The 14551-nt window shown below is 40.4% G+C and overlaps 1 pseudogene; it reads right to left on the bottom strand.

Annotated features, from left to right (window-relative positions):
• Positions 1 to 2119: 2119 nt before the first annotated feature.
• LOC119893299 lies at positions 2120 to 13329 on the bottom strand (annotated as a pseudogene).
• Positions 13330 to 14551: the final 1222 nt, after the last annotated feature.

Raw genomic sequence — 14551 nt, 5'->3', positions numbered from 1 at the left:
TAGGGTGGGCCTTTCTTATTTGCCTTCTTTCCTTGCTTGTTCATTTCAAGAAGTTGGCACATGTATGCCAGGGTTTCTCAATGTTTTTCATGTCACACCATTTTCAGATCCTTTCTTATATATATGTTTAATATAGATTTAACTTTGAAGCTGAACCAGGTCAGCCTCAAGGCTCTTTTGTATTCAAAAGGCTTCTGTTCTCCCTTATAAAAAGATTTAGTCACTTATATCTTCTCTGCCTGATGGGAACATATTATTTGATTTGTGAATTAGTCAAGAAATGTTTGCATGAGAATAGAAGTCCATCACACTCACTAGGATGGCCAGCTGCTCAAACACCTCGCACCCTCTCTCTGTCTATTTCAGAGCATGCCTTAGATCCTAATTTTCTGACACCTGTTGACTGACTCCTCTCATAGTGGGGGGGGGGTTACTTGTTTATTTTCTTGTCTTTTAATGTATGTTAATTCATCTATTATCCACGGTAATGTAATTGAGTTCTACTCAAAAGGAAATAGATTCACAAAACAATTTATATGGAACACCATACGGTAGTTTGATTTCAAACAATATCAATATTTACTTAACAATAAACAATTTAATCATGTCTGAAATTGGTTACTAACTAGTACTAAGTAACTTTAGTTCTTGTGGGAAAAATAGTTAAAATAATAATTTTTAATTAGTTAAATCATGTACTGTCTGTACTGTATATTTGGACTACTGTACTACAAACAAGAGCTTCAAAGGTCTTCTACCACACTCACAGACTTAAATTGGAAGTCTTGCTTACAAAGCAGAAGTTAAATACAGTGTCAAATATACATCCCATATATGGTAAGGAAGACAGCTGATGCTTACCATAGTTTGGCATTTGCTGCTAGTACATACATCTTATGTTTCAGGTTTCCATCAGCAAAGCTCTGACTTTGTGATAATCTTTAATTAAAATAAGTAGCTTTAGTTTAGTTTATTCATTAATTTGGATGATTTATTGAAACTACAGTTACAGTAAAAATACATGTATTTTGTAATCCATCTCATTGATTGTTTAAATTGTTTGATACACTGTTGTTTAAATAATAAATGGAGCAAAATCCTTTAAAATAATTTGAGTAAATGCTGTTAAACAATTAAGATGTTAAGTTTCACAAGAAATGTATAAAGAAAAAATATACAGCGACTACCATGTATAAGGTGCAGGAGATATGCATATGGCATTCACACTCATATGTCAAGCTATTAGCGCTTTCTGACGACATCGATTCGAGTCCATTTTTGGCTCCACGCACATCACAGCACGTTGAATGTCAACCATTCTGCTTGCAATATCATATTTAAATGTCACAGGCAGTAGTACAGAAATTGCAGTGTGAAAGAAAACATTTCCACATTCATTTGTCAGCCAATATAGTGACATGATGTAATTTGCAATCTGAAAAAGCTCCTGTGAAAAAGAGATGTTATTTTATATTTTTTTATTATCTTGAAAGTGTAGCCAATAATCATGCACATAACACCAATCAATAGTGCCTTTTGAAAATATATGTGCATGTGCTCACTGTTGTGGAGGTATCAGAATGCCTAAAAATAGCTGTTACAGAACAGCTGGCATATTTGATTAGCTCCTTTACCACGTGATACTGAAGTCAATATCAAGTCAAGTTTATTCACACGCTTGGCATTGTGATGTGCCTGGTATATATGAATATTGTTATTGTATATGATCTGACTAGTTTGCCTTCTGCCTATTTTATTAAAGATCTGTTGAGTTTGAATGCTTTCTGATTAGAGCCAAATATGTGTATACATGCTGTGATTGTCAGATACCATTTTTTTGTGCTGTCTCAGTCCTGTCTGTGGCCTCCAAAGAAAGCTCATAAATGGGACCTTGTCTTGAATTATGTAATTAATATATATATATATATATATATATATATATAAACAATATGTTTTTCTAACTTATCCTGAGAAATCCTTAGGTGCTCATAGGCCAACTTGGTAATAAAGTTGCTCTGCACATAAGGGACACGCTTATTAGCTGTCCATACCAACTTACAAATCTCATTTTAGCTACCGTTCATGGGAAGCACAGACATTGAAGTATTACAGAAAGCAATTTAAGAGCAATAACGTAATCTTTATTGTTTCACCATGAATTATCATATTATATGATTTAACACAGGGAAACATTCAGTGTGCTTTATTCAGCTGCTTCTTTTCCCTGTAAAAAACAGATAAATGGTTTGTGATTTTTTAAATAAGCTTTGGGTAATTTTGATCTTCTGACTGCCGACTTAAACCTTATGCTGTGTCAAGTGAATATAATAATCTAACATATCTGCTCTAACATAGTGATATGAATTAAAGAATGATGATTGCTGTTGTAATTATTTTTGACTAAACAGCTGTATATTTACCTTTCCAGAGTCACGGCTCTTTGCTCTCAGTTTGTTGACCTGGGACTCTGCGATGTCAGCGCGCTCCTCAGCCTCCTCCAGCTCATGCTGGATCTTCCTGCACTTGGACAGATGAACATTTGCCTGCTCCTCCTGGAATACAAGATATAGAAAATATTTAAACGGTCAAAAAGGCCTTCGATTTCTGCTGTACATGAAACTATTATGACATAGTATCAATTCCTCATTGTAAAAGTTTTGTCCTTACCGCTTCCTCAGCCTGCCTCTTGTAGGCCTTCACCTTGAGCTGCAACTTGTCAACCAGATCCTGCAGCCTGGTAACGTTTTTCTTGTCCTCTTCAGTCTGTGATAGAAAGTAAATTTGCATGTTTAAATGTTAGATGTAATAATAATATGTTTTGTACATGTTAACTTTCAAAGTGACTGTACCTGATAGGTGAGCTCCTTTACTCTCCTCTCATATTTGCGGACACCCTTAACAGCATCTGCTCCACGTCTCTGCTCAGCCTCAACCTCTGTCTCCAGCTCACGCACCTTCGAAAGAACAGACAATTCATCAAATATTAGGATCCAAATCTTTTCTTACATTTGTTCAACTGCAAATCTTAACACAGTTGTCTTACCCTAGACTCAAGTTTCTGGAGCTGCTTCTTGCCACCCTTCATGGCCAGGTTCTCAGCCTCATCCAGGCGGTGCTGCAGGTCCTTAACAGCGACCTCCAGGTTCTTCTTCATCCTCTCCAGGTGAGAGCTAGTATCCTGCTCCTTCTTCAGCTCCTCAGCCATCATAGCAGCCTGAAGGAGACGGCATGAAATGTTAATGAGAAATATTTTGAAAAAAACACATTACGTTACATTATGTACAATTAAGAACAAAGGAAAGTTAAACCTACATCAGTGATGGCCTTCTTGGCTTTCTCCTCTGCATTCCTTGCTTCCTGAACAGTGTCATCCACTTCATCTGGATCTGGACCAGGTCAGACTCAAGCTTCTTCTTGGTGTTCAGAAGGCTTGTGTTCTAAAAAGTAAACAGATTTAGTCACTTAAGTCACCACATGACAGATTTTTCACATGTTATTTAGAAAAAGGAATGATTGTGTTGTTCACCTGAGAGTGCAGAAGTCCAACACGCTCACTGGCGTCCACCAGCTCCTGCTCAGCGATTTTGCGGCTTCTCTCTGTCTGTTCCAGAGCAGCTCTAAGTTCCTCAATTTCAGCCACCATGAGACCGTTCCTGCGGTCCACCATAGCAGCTTGTTCCTTGAGGTCATCCTGGGCTCTGACAGCATCATCAAGGTGCAGTTGAGCATCCTGGTGAAAAAACATCAGGAAAATATTCACATGAGTACAAAATAGGAGCATTGACCTTAGCCTGTGCAACAGCTCTGTGTCTTACAATACCTTCAGCTGTGCCTGCACGTTCCTCAGCTGCTTCTGGGACTCAGAAGCCTGGCGATTGGCATGGCTCAACTGAATCTCCATCTCATTCAGGTCTCCCTCCATCTTCTTCTTGATTCTCAGGGCATCGTTCCTGCTCCTGACCTCAGAATCCAGAGTGCTCTGCATGGAGTCAATCACCCTCTGGCTGTTCCTCTTGATCTGCTCCATCTCCTCATCTTTCTCTGCCAGCTTCCTGTCCACCTCACCCTTAATCTGGTTGAGCTCCAGCTGGACACGCAGGATCTTAGACTCTTCATGTTCCAGAGTTCCCTAATGATATCAGAGAAAAAAATGTGAATTTCTGCCTTTAAAACCTTTTAAAATACCGTATTTCATCAAATAAAGCTGGTGGTTAAATAAAGTCCAGGTCTCAAATAATTGCTTGGGGCGGGTAGGTTGCCATTTATAAATAAAGGATGATCCTAAATACTCCTGGTGCTGTTCCAACAAAGCACAATGTACATTTCCATCACTTTAATTGAATAAATTCACCAATATAATCGTTCTATTTCCAACCCTGTTCTGCATTGTCTTAAGTATTATTGTCGTATTTCAGTCACTGTGGGTGAATGTGTGTTTATGTCGAAGCCAAATGTATCTTGTAATAACATATAGGTGCCACAAGATGGCAATAACTACATTTTAAGTACTGTTAGGGAGCCCTGTGAGTCACTGGTTGTGCCACAACACCCTCCCATGCAAATGTTTGACAATAAAAGCCTTGTTAGGAAATGTAGGGATTCTGTCTGCTGAAACGCTAGAGGGCTTTTATTTTGGAACAAATACAGGAAAAGTTCATTGGATTAACGGCATAATGCAATAACAGAAATTAAATTTAACAGGACAGAAAGGCCCCCTGCATTTGAGATAATTAATAAAAATTTCTTTCAGAAGATCGCACTAAAATTACCTCAGCCTCTTCAAGAGCTGTCTGGATCTCAGCCTTCTCCGTCTCCACCTGCTTCTTGGATTTCTCCAGCTCATGGATGCTCTTACCGGTCTCACCAATCTGTTCAGTCAGATCTGAGATCTCCTCTGCAGAGAGATGCATGTGTTTAATACTGTTAAGCGTACATACAATACAGCGTAAGAAAGCAAATGTTAGCTGTTCGGAACTCACGTTGCAGGTTCTTGTTTTCACGCTTCATGGTCTCCAGCTGATCCAGAGCTTCCTCATAAGAGTTCTTCATCTTGAACAGTTCAGTGCTGAGAGTACGAGCCTCCTTCTGTGCTCCCTCAAGCTCTGCCTGACCCTCCTCATACTTCTGTTTCCACTCTGCCAACACCTGAATAACACAATTAATAGAGTTTACTTACTAAATAATCAATACACATCATTCTTTGATTCGATGTTATGGTCGCACAAAGTAAATGTTACCTTGTCAAAGTTCCTCTGCTTCTTGTCCAGGTTGGCGGCCAGCCCATTGGCTCTCTCCACATCAATCATGAGGTCCTCCACCTCACTCTGGAGCCTCTGTTTGGTTTTCTCCAGAGAAGCACACTTGGAGTTCACAGCCTCAATCTGCTCCTCAGCCTCCTGAAGGCGCTGGGCCAGCTTTTTCCTGTTTGAAAGGGGTGCAGGTTGATTCTCAGTTAAAGAAAGTTACACATTCTTAATTTAATATATGTAATATTTTTCCAGTAATATATGAAATAAAATAATAATAATTAAATGTTTGGATATTTGCTTAAATGCAAGCATTGATAGAAGCAGTACCATTGTCAGTTGAGCTATGCTAAAATGCTGCACTTCTGGACATTTATTGTTTGAAAGTTACTCACTTGCTTTCCTCAAGCTCCTCAGTGCGCTGGATAGCATCAGTTTCATACTTAGTTCTCCACTGAGCCACCTCACTGTTGGCCTTGGACATTCCACGCTGCAGCTCAGCCTTGGCCTCCTGCTCCTCCTCAAACTGCTCCCTCAGCAGATCACAGTCATGGCGGGCTGATTGCAGTCCATGGGCAAGAGCATTCTTGGCCTGGTGGAAGAAATAATATTCAGTGTGCAAAATGTTGAAATAACACACAGGAAGTATTGTTGGTACACTCAACGTTTTCTTACCTTAACCTCCTCTTCAACCTGTCTCTTCAGCTCCTCAATCTGCTGTGTGAAGGCCTGTTTGCCTCTGGTCAGCTGAGAGACAAGAGCTTCTTTCTCTTCAATTTGACGGCTGAACTCACCTTGTGTGAAAGATGTCATGATTACTTTGTGTGACATTTCTTAATAACACTCAACAGATAACTGATAACTTGTAGATACCATTTTCTGTCAGGAGACGTGCTTTCTGTGCACCACTGTCATTGATTTGACGGACATTTTCATCATTCTTTGTCTTCAGTTCACTTAGTTGGTCCTCAAGAGTACGGCACATCTTTTCAAGATTTCCCTAATGAGTAAAAGAGAGATCAGATCAGTGATCATATTTTAACTTATTGACTACACTAAGATGTGTATTAAATAGAATTGAATGTATTGTGTACCTTTGCTTTAGCAACAGCCTCCATGTTGCTGGAGAGGTCATCAATCTCCATCTTGTATTCACTCTTTTCCTTCTCAAGCTTCTGCTTGACACGCTGGAGGTTGTCGATCTGCTCTCCCAGCTCAGCTACGCTGTCAGCCTGCTTCTTGCGAAGAGCGGCAGCCGTGGCTTCATGCTGCAGAGTCGCCTCCTCAAGGTCACGGCGGAGCTTCTGGAACTCAGCTTCACGCTTCTTGTTCATCTCAATCTGAGCAGCAGTGGCACCACCGGCCTCCTCTAGCCTCTCACTGATCTCTCAAGTTCCCTGGAGAGGTCAGCTCTCTGCTTCTCAACCTTGGCACGAGCAGCACGCTCAGCCTCAATCTCCTCCTCCAGTTCCTCAATACGGGCCTGTTGAATGTAGGTGTGTTGTCTTTCAGTAAACTTTACCTTTTTTTCACACAAAACAGGAAAAGCCTACAGTAATGTTTGATGACACACAATATTTCACCTGAAGCTCCTTGATCTTCTTCTGAAGCTGAGCACTCATTGACTGCTCATCCTCAATCTTGCTAAGGAGCTGACTGATCTCAAAGTCTTTCCTGTGAGAATAATAGATAGCATACATAGTAAGAGTTCCTGCAGCTGATCATCATTTTAAAGGAATGGTTGTACAAATTCAAAAACTGTGTTACTTCTTCAGTTTCTCGTCAGACTGCTGCTTGTCATTCTCAAGATCCATGATAGATTCCTGCGCCAGTTTCAGATCACCCTCCAGCTTCCTCTTGGCTCTCTCAAGGTCCATACGCAGCTTCTTCTCTTGCTCCAGAGAACCCTCAAGCTGAACATTAATATGAGTTTTTAATCATCACGTTCAAGGAGAATCTTGCTTTTCCAATCCAAGAGACTTTGTAAACTTACATCATCCACTTGCTGCTCAAGCTTGGTCTTGGCCTTGGTCAGAGTGTTGACTTTGTCTTCCTCAGCCTGCAGGTCATCAAGAGTCTGCTGATGAGCCTCCTGAAGGGCTTTCTTTTCCTTGGTCAGCTTAGCGATGCTCTCATCCTGAGAGGCCATCTCCTCGGTCAGGTTCTTCACCTAAGTTTGCAAGAAAAATATTGTTATTACATGGTAATGCTTAAATGTTACTTGATCTGCTAGATGTATTAATATTTACACACCTTGTTCTCAGTGGCATGTTTCTCCTTCTCCACTTTGGCCAAGGTAAGCTCCAGGTCATCAATATCCTTCTTGAGCTCCGAACATTCATCCTCCAGCTTTCTCTTCTTGCCAGTGAGCTCAGCATTGATTTCCTCTTCATCTTCCAGTCTCTCAGTTGTCTCTTTGAGTTTGGCCTCCAGCTGAATCTTACTCTTGATGAGTCCTTCACATCTCTCCTCAGCATCTGACAGATTCTCTGATTCCTAGTTTATTTTATGAAAATAGACGTTAGCACATAGCTAACCACTGAAAAACATGAAAAAGCTCAACTCTCTGTTGATGTGTACTTACAGATGCTACTTGCAGCTGCAGATCATTCTTCTCCTGCAGAAGGGACACCATCTTCTCCTCCAGTTCCTTCTTCTTGGCCAGGGCAGTAGCCAAGTCTGTTTGCATCTTCTCATAGTTCTCCTTCATCTGGGCCAGCTCCTTCTCAGTTTCAGCACTCTTCAGCAGAGGCTTGATCTTGTAGTACACCTTCATCCATGGCCAGTGTTTCACATTCATGAATGAGCGGACGTTGTACTGGATGGTAAATATGGCATCCCTGTGGACAACAAGTCATTGTTATGGACAAAGTCATTCTTAATGATTCATACAATGAATGTGCCCTTAAAATGAGCTGTTTTCAACATGCCTCCTTTCTGTCATCTTCACAAACTCCTTTCTCATGACATAACCACGGCAGAGAGCCTGAGTCATGGTGACCAGAGATGCCAGCTTTTCATCTCTCATCTCCTCAAGGGTACCCAGCAGACCGGCCTTGAAGAACACCTGAACAAACAGAAAACAGAATTTACTGTCTACAGTACACACTGTAAACCATACTAAACATTAAATTACATAGGATTCAGAGAGCGCATAACACACACAATCTTGTAATGTCTTATATCATTAAGAAAACATAGAAAGAAAGACAACAAAAATGTTTTATCTGTATCAGGATCAGGTTTGTATCAAAACAATGTAAATTTGTTGGAAATCTAATTAAATATGTTGAAGGAGTTAAGTTTAAGGTTTTTTCCTCAAAAATGAATGACAAATAATGGCAGACTTTAAGGACAGAATGAAATGGGTTCCAAGCCTCTTTGTTCAAGAGTAACAAAGCAAAATGTAAACTGTTTTATCAATGGCCACATGATGGTGCTATTTCTCTGCATTCTTTCCTTTACTTGTTCCTTGACCTATTGTCTAATTTCCCTTCAAAATGAATTAAATTTATGTAAGATGTTTTTGAGATACAGATTGGGGAAAAATGGACCAAAAAACATCATCGTCATTGGTACGTACACTAAAGTATGGATGCAGTGATGGTTCTTACCTTGGTGTGTCCGAATCTGTACTCATCATGATTGACATCAATTGAGCCAAGCAGCTTCTCTGAAGCCTTCTTGTTATCAATGAACTGGCCCTCAGGAATGACACTGGCATTGAGCACCTTGTACCTTTTGTGAGAGAGTTAATGGTCAGTGTGAGCATTTTCTTTCAATAGTCTCAAAAAACTGTATTAAAATATTCACTGATACCTCTGCTTGAAGTCACCATAGAGGATTCTGCTGGGGAAACCTTTTCTGCAGATTCTGATACCCTCCAGCACACCGTTACACCTGAGCTGGTGGATGACCAGGAAGTTCTCCATCAGACCTGTAAAAAACACATTTTATAGTGACTTCTTTGAATAAAAAATCTTTTTGTTGAAGCAGATCTAAATTAAAGAAACCATACCAAGAAAACATAACCACTCCTCAAAGACTCCATTGAGATTATGTTCTGTATGTACCTGGAGTCTTTGACTCATTGGGAATCAGGCAGCGCACAAAGTGAGGATGGGTGCTCCTCAAGTTAGTCATCAGCTTGCCCAAGTTCTCCTGTAGATCCAAAATGGTAACACTTGTCATGAAATGCAACAATTGTGAGTTTGAGTATGAACTGAGATGTAGTGTATACCCAAGTTTGCAATGTTGAACCTTACCCTGAACTGTGAAGACACGGTCTGCATAGAACCACCCTTCTTCTTGCCTCCCTTCTTGGCGCCACCGGTCTCTGTTGATAATTTTAAGATCACATGTTTTGTTAGGGCGAGACATACATAAAACATGCTATAGTAAGATAAAAATATACAGAATCTACAACCTTAAAATCTGTTTATGAAGTTACTATCCTACCTTCAACAACAGGAGGATACAGAGTAGCCAGCAGTTTAACTGAGGACTTCTGGTACAGCTGCACAACAGACTCATTCAGTGGATCCTTGTTCTTGTCCAGCCAGCCGGAGATATTGTAGTCCACGGTACCAGCATAGTGCACCAGGGAGAAGTGGGCCTCAGCCTTGCCTTTGGCGGGCTTTGGCTTCTCAAATGCTTTGTTTTTGCCAAGATGCTGGTCATAAAGCTTATTCTTGAAGGAAGTGTCTGTGGCCTTGGGGAACATGCACTCCTCTTCAAGGATGGAGAAGATGCCCATGGGCTTGGAGGAAATTTGGAGAAGTTTGTCATTAAGTGATACATTAAGTCAAATTAAGAACAATTACAAAGAATCACAAAATTCAGTCATTACCTTTTCAATCAGCTCAATGCAGGCAGCCAAGTCCATGCCGAAGTCAATGAACTCCCAGATAATACCCTCCTTCTTGTACTCCTCTTGCTCCAGGACAAACATGTGGTGGTTGAAGAACTGTTGCAGTTTCTCATTGGTGAAGTTGATGCACAGCTGCTCCATGCTGTTGTACTGTGAGGGGAAAAATAATCAGATTAATCTCTTTTAGGCAATAAGAATGATTCTGTCATAAAAAGTATCATCTGCTGAAGTATTGGAAATGAAGCTTACATCAAAGATTTCAAAGCCAGCAATATCCAGGACACCAATGAAGTACTGCCTTGGCTGTTTAGTGTCCAACATCTGGTTGATGCGGATGACCATCCACAAGAACATCCTCTCATAGATAGACTTGGCCAGGGCAGGCACTGAGTTCATCACCTGAATAAAAACAGGGATGGGATTTGAAATGTCCTCTCACTTACAACAGCTTTTATTTTGTGTTAATCTTTGTATCAACATAAAAAGATTCAACAACTAAGACATAAACTGAACAAATTTTCACAGACACCTGAGTAACAGAAATGGAAAAAATGTGTCCCTGAACAAAGGGGGCTCTCACAGGACAGACATGGCAATTTATTGCCCTGGCAACATCCGCAGTCCTCATGCCTCCTTGCAGTATGCCTAAGGCACGTTCATGCAGATGAGCAGGGACCCTGGGCATCTTTGCTTGGTGTTTTTCAGAGTCAGTAGAAAGCTCTTTTGTGTTCGTAATTTTTATAACTGTGAGCTTAATTGCCTACCGTCTGCATGCTGTTAGGGTCAATTCCACAGGTGCATGCTCATTGATTGTTTATGGTTCATTGAACAAGCATGAAAAATATTGTTTACACCCTTTACAATAAAGGATTTTTTACAGAATTATCTTTAAAATACAGTGTCCTAAAAAAAAGGACGTTAATTTCCACAGTGAATGTCATGTTACAAACCTAAGAGCAAAAACAAAAATTTCCTACCAGTATTTCTCCGATACCTGAGGTACAGTCTGTCCCTTGGTGACAAACTCATTTCCGACCTTCACTCTGGGATAGCACAGAGCCTTCAGCATGTCAGCGGAGTTCAGACCCAGCAAGTAAGCAACCTTGTCAGCATCTGAAAATAGTGATTTATAGTTAATACGTACAGTATGTGATTAACCATCGTGATGTAACAGAAACCAGGCGGTGAAGAACTTTACCACTGCTGTTCCCAAACTATTCACTTTGAGCTGACATTAAATACTCACCCTCTGTGCCATCAGGCTCAGCCTGCTCCTCACGCTGCTTCTGCTTGAACTTCATGTTGCCATGGTGAAGCACAGCACCAGTCATCTTGTAGATGCTCATCTTCTCTTCATTAGTGAAGCCCAGGATGTCAATAGCGTTCTGTGTTCAGAGGAGGTGTCCACATAAAACACAATGACTTTAGAAAAATACATTTAAAACAATAGCTTTGATGTTGCATTTAATGCACAAAGTATATTTAAATGTTTTGAAGGTCACTCACATCAGTGGCTTCCAGCTCAACTTTGTCATCAATGCTGGCCACAGTGATCTGACCCTGGCTGCACATGGGGAAGTCGTAGGGGTTGGTTGTGATGAGTGACATTTCTGGAGATCAAAAAAAGGGTTAGAAACTCAATAGATTTGTTTTATATGAAGAATGTAAGAAAGTTTATCACTGTGCAACAACTTAGTCTGTTTACCAATCAGCTCGGGTTTGTGGTTGGTCATCATCTGGTAGAAGATGTGGTAGCCTCTTTCATCAGGAAGCTGGAATGTCACTCTAGACTTCTCCAGCAGATCTACAAATGTTGTTCATAAGTCACAGCCTGGCCCATTCTCAAATGCAGTCATTTGTGTGTACTATGAGGATTGTTACTTACATGTCTCAATATCAGCACTAGCCAGTTTGCCAGTTGTGCCGAAATGGATTCTGATGAATTTACCCTGTTTGGAACAAAGGCATTTTTAACATCCCTCCACACAGGGAATCTGTAACAACACCTCTCATGTGTAGAAATCCCTCCATACTTACAAAACGAGAAGAGTTGTCATTCCTCACAGTTTTGGCGTTACCATAGGCCTCCAGCAGGGGATTGGCAGCAATAATTTGATCCTCCAGTGACCCCTAGAAGTTTCAAAGTTTAGAAGCGACATCAGAAAATTACAATATCTTCCCCCTGGTCAAATATTCTGTTCTTACAGAACACTGAATTGTAATCATCCTACAGTAATCTACTCCACCTTTGATGTGTCCTTCTTCTTGTCTCCACCAACTGAGATTGTTGCAAAGTACTGGATGACACGCTTGGTGTTCACAGTCTTTCCAGCTCCAGATTCTCCACTAGTCATACACACAGACTTATGAGAATTTAATCAAGATATTTGACAATGTTAAACAAAGTCAACAAATGAGAAACTTACGTGATCAAGACAGACTGGTTCTCTCTATCTGTTAATGGGAAAACAAAGGAATTAACTGTGGATTTCTGCGACAGTACCCTCACACTGACATACTCTACATTGGTATGGTAAAGACTTACCAGTAAGCATGAACTGAAAAGCGTTGTCAGAGACTGAGAAGATGTGGGGTGGAGCCTCCATACGCTTCTTGCCTCTATAGGCACTTACAACTTCAGCATCGTACACTGGAAGCCACTTGTAGGGGTTCACAGTGGCACAGAACAACCCAGAGTAGGTCTGAAAGTGATCGCAGAGAATCAACCGTTAACTCTATGTCTAAATTTTCACTACTTATCTTTTGTCATTAGGCGGAATGTCTTACGTAGATCATCCATGCTGCATAACGCTCTTTGAGGTTATAAAGCACAGAGGCTTCATTGAGATGGGTCATCATGGCCATGTCCTCAATTTTGTCAAACTTGGGAGGGTTCATTGGAGAGACGTCATCTTCTTTAACTGTCCTCTCCTGGAACAGGACGTTTGTCACAATCAGAACTGATCATACTTAATTACCAGTTGACTCTGACTTCATGATACTAACCTCCTGAGTGTCCAGGACTTTGACGGTGACTTTGTTACCATCTTTCTTGATGATTGTTCCCTTCAAGTACAGCTCCTTGGCATCGGCCACGTAGCAGGCAGACTTGGCATCAAAAGGTTTGTTCTGAGCCTCAATTCTCTCCTTCTCTGGCTTACGGAGGTAAATGGCAGCTTTGCCATAGATGGCCATCTCTGCGTCCGTACTCATGGTTGCAGGTTATGTCTGTGCAAGTCATACAACAAGATGTTTTTGTAGTCAGTTCATGTGATTGAACAGTGCCTAAAGTGTCTGCTGTCAGCCTTTCAGACTAATAAGCACTAGCCGTTATTTGGTGGAGCTCACTAATAAAACATCCATCCATCCTGGTCACATTCACACCAACAGCCAATTTAGAGTTGTTAATCTAATCATCCTAATCCTGCGGTGTGAGAAACCCCACACGGGCACAAGAGAACATGCATACTCCACACCCCTATCAAATCCAGCCAGCAGGTTTGAACCCATAACATTCTTACTGTGCGGCCAACCACTGCAGCACCGTGCCACCCACTGATTAAACATACTTGTAGTTACTAGTAAGTAATCAATGGTAAAATTTGCACATACCTTGCCTTTTCCTTTTGTGAAAAGTATCTTATATTCCACAATCCTGTTGAAAACATGCTTTAGTCAGTGCATGAAATGATAAAATGTGTAACTTACATCTGGGCATATTCTATTGGAAAGTTAAAAGAAAACTATAAATTTCATCTAGTGTCAGAGGAAAGCACAGAGTGCAATCAATAATAATTAATTTACAGTTTCACTCTTACATAAACTATATTTTGCAAACTTATTTCTAAAATGAGGAACACATTCAAATGGTACAACGCATTATAGCAGATAACCTCACCACAAGAAGAAACGTGGCCCCCGGTCTTCTACCACACACTCTGAAGCTCCTCTGGGACTCCTTATATTCAGTCCGGTTTGCTTACAAAGCAAAGCTTGAAGCAGACTAACATGCCAAATATGGTTTGGGAGTGACATCTGAGTCTTCATGTATATGAAATATTTTGCTGGCACCAAATGTGGGATGATCCTTACATGAAGATAGTCATATTGCTTATTCACATCCTCCTAGTACGTTATTAATATTTGTGAAAGTCATATTTTTGTTTTTAAATCAAAAAAGTGCTGGGATTTGTTTTGTTTTATTTGGTACTGTAATAAAACTTTGGAAAGTTCTTAAGCTTTTAACTGGCTGCACAGGATATTCTTTTATATGAGATTATGTTTTATATCTTTATCGTGCACATGTAAATATACCCAGATATGACTTACTATGTTATCTTTTTAATCATTAAGTGATCAAATGCACAATAATCAATGTCTTCTTAACTAACAGAACATGATTTCACAGGAGTAAATTTAACTTGCTCCAAGCTCT

Source organism: Micropterus salmoides, unplaced genomic scaffold, assembly GCF_014851395.1.
Source record: "Micropterus salmoides isolate LMB-PRFRI ecotype aquatic unplaced genomic scaffold, ASM1485139v1 Ms_hic_scaffold_8, whole genome shotgun sequence".
NCBI classification, from domain to species: Eukaryota; Metazoa; Chordata; class Actinopteri; order Centrarchiformes; family Centrarchidae; genus Micropterus; species Micropterus salmoides.
This window is presented reverse-complemented; position numbering and strand designations above follow the sequence as displayed.